At 38.8% G+C, this 6,000-nt stretch overlaps 1 protein-coding gene across 2 annotated transcripts in view; it reads right to left on the reverse strand.

The window, feature by feature from the left end:
• The window catches only part of LOC105358390 (acyl-coenzyme A thioesterase 5-like), a 37,377-nt gene extending 32,877 nt beyond the window's left edge, over positions 1 to 4,500 (reverse strand). Inside the window, exon 1 of one of the 2 annotated variants that reach the window (XM_023965277.1) lies at positions 4,401 to 4,500. The gene's annotated coding sequence lies outside the window, so the exon portion shown is untranslated. Of the gene's footprint in view, positions 1 to 4,229 lie in introns of both variants that reach the window. The other variant, XM_023965278.1, reaches the window with a different exon arrangement.
• Between the last annotated feature and the right edge of the window lie 1,500 nt (positions 4,501 to 6,000).

Consider the following 6,000-nt stretch of genomic DNA (forward strand, 5'->3'; position numbering starts at 1 on the left):
TTTCTCCTGAATGAACTAATTATGTGTACTTTTAATGGTGAATGGAAATGTCTAGATTAGGAGTCGGTAACCTGCCACCGTTGGCACGTGGAGGGAAAGACAGTGGTATCCGGGGTTTTAACAACAATAAGCACTTGATCTGTCGCCTGCTAGTATTTTTAGAATTTGAAAAAAAAACAGGTTTGAGTGATCAGCTCTTCTCACAATGATCTTTTCTACCCTGTGGCGTTATAAAGAAAGGGTCTATTCACACAACCCTGTTACTGTGACCCCACCCACCTATCTAAATACTGCCACTTTTTTTGCATCAGCCTTCATGAACTGGTGATTTAAATGAATGCTGTCCCCACAACAGTGGAACAAAAAAGTACGACAAAAAACGTAATTTGCCAGAGGTGACACAAAACAGCATTGAGCCTTTGTTTTGAAACTTGAGTGGGATGACATGAGCGTCTGTGAATGGAACGTGAGTGCATGCATGAGTGGAAAAGTGCCAAGCTGATCCACAAGCTGTTGCACATGTTTATGACCGTAGAGCAGGTTTTTTGGTCTTGTTTTTGGGCTGACATTTATTAAGTTACAAGTCGAGTTTGTTGAATAATAACCAAGCGAGGTCAAATTCAACTCAGACTTACTTTCCTTTCTGCCAAATGTCAATATGAACTGTGAACAAGTTTTAAAGTTGATAATAATATTACAGCTGATCACAACGCTGTTCAATAGTGGAAAAATGTAAATGACCATAATTAAATAAACTAATATTAATAGAATTGTACATGCAATAAAAGCCCTGTCACAGAATGTACTTGCATTAAGTTATTCAGGTCTTGTCTCATAATTTAACTTCTTTCTCTTTCGGCTTTACCCAACAGGGGTCGCCACAGCGAACAAGTCGCATAGTAAACTTGGCAATGTTTTACACCGGATGCCCTTCCTGACGCAACCTTCTCAAAGCAACCGGGCTTGGGACCGGCACAGAAGTAGAAAAGGGAACAGGGAGCAGCCCGGATTCGAACCCTGGTTTCACGGACGGAAGGCGCTGCAAACCAGCACGAGCTAAACCGGCTCTTGTCTGATATTTAACAAAAGATTTAAAAAATAAAAAAAAACTTACTTTTTCATGTTGATGGTTGTGAAGTTCTTGGAAATATCTTTATTTTTTTTTTACATATCCAATCCTACTGATGAAATAGATACTTGATCTGCTTTTTGTGAGTTCAGCAACATTTCAGATCTATTAGAAATGTTTTTGTATTTCTTTGTATTAGTAGTTGTTGATGGCAAAGTTAAGGAGAACATTTAGAATCGTGGGTGGATGTCATAAACCCTGCTGACCCTCCTTCTTCTCACATTACACCATCCATTTTAGAAGAACATAAACACTCACCTGAGCACAGGTGTTAGCTCACCTTTGCACAAACACTTTGTGTGATAGAATTAAATATTTCACACTAGTTGGTTTGAAGGCATAAGTGTGCATGTTTGAACACTATCTGTATTGTGTACATGTTGACATGTGGACATTTTTTCTGCCAACAGGTGTGTTTATAACATTTGAGTGTGTGTGTGGACAGGCCCCGCCCCTTCTAGATTTGTATTACATCTGAACCTGACCGTATCGATAAACATCCAGCAACTTGTTGCTTTATGCTGCTTCTTGTTTTTCACCCCCCCCCCCCCCCTTATAATCACCCTTCTACCCCCCCTCTCTAACATCCCTCTTCCCTTCTTTCCTTTTCCGTCTGGTCCAACACAATAGATTTTCAAATATGATTAAAACGAATAAAGTTTGGCCTCGATTACAAAAGGGGTTTATTCAGACATACCTCTGGTTTGTCAGAAAATTCATAACCGCTGTTGTAAAAATAAAATATGTCCAACACAAGAGGCCTTCAGCTCTCATCTGTCTGCCCAGTTAAAATAAATAAATTAAAAAATGTAAATAAGGAGATGGTACTTGCTATCTGGCTATCCGGGGTCACTCCCATCATGTTAGCAGAAAAGCTAACGCGACGGGAAAATAAAAAAATCTTTATCATTTTTTTTTTTATTTGAACATCAGATGAACGATATGTAAATCGTTGTTTTATTTTTGATCTTAAGTTGAAAAACAGATGAACGAATGACACACGTATTGTTTCTTTTACACACACCAGAGTTAAATGTCTGGCCAATGTGACCAAGTGAAGTAAGCTGCACAGTTTCACCGTGATGACTGTGATTATTATCTTACCACAAAAACATAGTGCATGGCATGGAAAGTAAAAAACTAAAACAACAACAAAAGATGCACGTTTTTGTGCTCTATTAAACGATGTCAATGAGAAGATAATAGAGTGATATAAAGCATTATTTACTTACCAATGAACCACCAGCCCAGTTTGCTGCCTTCTTGGCCTTCAGTAGAACGTAGCAAACGCTGACGTCACGATTTGATTGGCTGGATATCGATGTGTTCTAGTTGTTCTAGTGAGACAATTAAAGCTACTTCTTTCCCATTTCATTTTTCTCGAGTCTCGAAATTAAAAATACGGAAAAATCTAAGATGGAAAATAATATTTCGGGGCATAACATTTTGCTGTTTGAATATCAAGGCTTCAAAAAATTCAGAAACAAAATGCAAAGGTTGAAAAAATTCAGAATCTGAGAAAAACTACCATACAATTATAAGAAAATGTCATTATATCTGACAAACATGTCAACTAGTTTTTGTTTGCTGACCCTTTACATGTCTGGGTTATCTCTTCTTTAGCTTTTTATAATTATTTTTCTTTTATTTGTGTATGTTTTTGTGTATTTTATTATGGGGGCATTATTTTATTGCATGTGCAGGGATTGGTGTTTTTGTTTTTATGGATAGCACCTTGAGCTGTTCTTTTTACATATGATAATAAAGTTGATATGAATTTATATTTAATGCCACATTTAGATATGCATGCTAAATGTCCTGGAACTTTTCTGACCAGTTGTAACTTTTCCTATTTGCCAGAAAATCCCTGTTTATTTCCAGTCGTTTGTTAAATAGGCAAAATCCTCTCTTTAGCTCTTAAAATGTCAAATGTGACTAATTTAAGTGTCTAATAAAAGTCATTGCACATTACTGTCTGACAACTTCTATTTTAGGCACAGCTACTGTCTAACAGGAACTGCTATGAATTCTCCCTGAATGAATGAGTATCTCCACAGATTAGAATCAACTTTGAGAGATTAGGTAATATGAGTTTGTTCCACTTTTAAATAAACTAATTGTAAGTATAAAAAGGCATGCAGGTTTCTAATTGATATTTACATTAATATTCTGTTGTAGCAAGCAGCTGAATGGCTCAGTTGGCTGGATGTAGCATGGGGTAAGATAATTGTCAATTAGAAACGTATGCATAAATTCAAACATTGTGCACAAATCAAACAAAAAAATATGAATACAACAATTAGTTTTACATTTGACATGTCTGTTTTGAAGAGGATTTGTCTTTGTTTGAAATTTCCCCGTTAACTCAAGGTCAGAAATATGTCATGTGGTCACAGACATTTACATCGAGTCCCGAAACATAGATTCAACTGAGTGAGCATGAGCTTTGGGCTTTATTTATTAAACTCAAACAGAACTAAACCATTTAGAATGTTATTGATCCCCAGGAAGGGAAAATATCTTTAGCACCGCTGAATTAAAAAAAGAGATTATAACAGCAACGTCTTGGTACATTTTTGGTTACCAGGCGATAACAGCTGATAGAATAAACAATGCACCGGACCAAGAATTGGTGGGAAAAAAGAGCAGCAGACATCCCTTTTATTAAGTGTAAAAAAGTCAACATTGTCAGAAAAAGAGATGATAATAAGAGAATGATAAAACAAAATGAAACCTGAGTAGGCGGCTGAGGGATTGTCTGCTTCCCTGCTAACTCCTCTCCCATCTGCTTGGCGGTGGGGGCAGCCGCAGGGAAGCGGGGTGGGGAATCCCTGCTTCGCCAGCCATTTTATTCCCTGTACAGGCAGGACGGGCTCGCTCGCCCCTGTTCAGTTGTACCTTGTTCAAATCTGAACAATTAGCACGTGTAAATTTTACATTCAAGACAAAAAAAAGTCGTATTCAAAACAGTGACAAATCATATTCACAACAGACATGTTAAACGTAAAAGTAAATGTTTTATACAGTTGTCTGCAAAGTTGTGCACAAAGTATGAATTTGCACAACTTTATCTTACGTTTCATTTTGACATATTCCTTACCCCATAGTGTAACTGGCACACAGGAAATCTGGGTTCCCACAGGGCGCCATGAGCTCAATCCAGTTTGGGACCCTAAGCAAGTCCTTTCACGCTGCTGCCTAAACTGTGTAGCCACAAGGGGCCCCAGACTTCAATCCAAAACTATTTAATCCAGTCTTTTGTCACACTTACATCAAAATCCACAGCAAAGAGGACAAGAGCTTTGTGAGCAAACTGATTATCAGAAATGGTGTGACAAAGGTCCTTACCTATGCAGGGACATAAGTTCTTTTATATTGCCCTGGATCCATTATCATTGGTCTATGTGGATGACATCCTGAGTGTCAGGTGCAGGAGGCGGGTCCATGTGCAGCTGCGGTTCCCTGCAGAGATCATTCCTCAGTGACTACCCAAGCAATTCAAAACTCTAAGACACATATGCACACACATCTTCATACCGGCCCCGGTCTATGGGTCACCTAGCTCCGGGTCACACACAAAAACACTATGCCATATTATTTGATGCATAAGGCACAACAGATTACAATGGACAATTTCAAAAAAGACAGAATAAACAGTCTTTTTAGGTGCACCTCATTCTAGGGCAGATAAAGTAAAACAAAACAGTCTTGTAATGATAAATAATGAGGTAGATCCTGAGGTAGATCCTGAAAGCCTTTGGAGGCAGACAAATCCACCAGGTGCCATTAAACGTACTATTTTCTTCAGGAACTTCAATTTTCTGGAAGTTCTCCATCGTTTTCCTACTTGGGTTGAAACATTGTAGGGATTACACGCCGGCGGGATCGTGGCGGTGACGCAGGTCGATAGTCACATAGAACTTTTCTGAGAAAATGTCTATGTTCAGATTTTCTTTTTAAACCTAATTCTTAGCCGGTTGGTTTTAGTTTTGTTTTTTAAAATCATTTTTATGAACCTCTCCTGCTTAACGCTTGCCAACCGTAGTCGTCAGCACAGGGGAGCCGCTCCAGGGACGAGCAGCTCGCCTGGTTCTGACCCGCTCCCGGTTCAGACCTGCTCACAAAAGTACAACAGCTGGTCGACAGACGACCTGGACAGGTTCTGCATGATGAGGCCTTTATTTACTTCTCATTCAGCTTCATTCAACATGTACTGCCTTTTTAGAAGAACTTTCCATCCCATAACAGACTCTGTTCCACGTTCACCGCCGTTGACACGCCCCCTCCTGCTGCTCTCTTCCTCCAGCCCGCTTGCACATCCCGAAGGCAACCACCGATTCTCGGTGGTTTGCTGGGTTGGGATCTCCACTAAGGTCCTGTGCCGATAGTGGACCCACTTCCTTTGATCTTCAACAACGACCACAGGAGATCAAACCGGAGTTTGCGTTTGCCCCCCCCTTCCTTGTTTTTCCTTAAACATCAAGAACATTCTGAAATGAAGACGTGAATGGACAAAAAAGCTTGTTGGTAACTTATTTTCATGATCTGAACAGTCCTCAATTATGGAAAAACAGTCCTGCAGAACTGTGCATCATATTTGATCTCGCCACTTTTAGATGTTAAATAAAAACTTAGCTTTTTAGAGTGGCTTTTAATGCTCAGTAGTAGGAGGCATTTTTGTTTTCTTTTATTTGTTTTTATTGCATTCTTATTTATTTTAATGGATTTTATTACTGACTGCTTTTTGTAATTTTATGCTGTTTTCAATTTTGTTCTTAGTTTGTCTAACTTTTTAACTTTCTTCAGTCTTCATTTTATTGTGAAGCACTTTGGCACTCCTAACAAAGCTGTAAATTACTATATAAATAAAG

The sequence above is a fragment of the Oryzias latipes genome, chromosome 17 (assembly GCF_002234675.1).
Source record: "Oryzias latipes chromosome 17, ASM223467v1".
NCBI lineage: Eukaryota > Metazoa > Chordata > Actinopteri > Beloniformes > Adrianichthyidae > Oryzias > Oryzias latipes.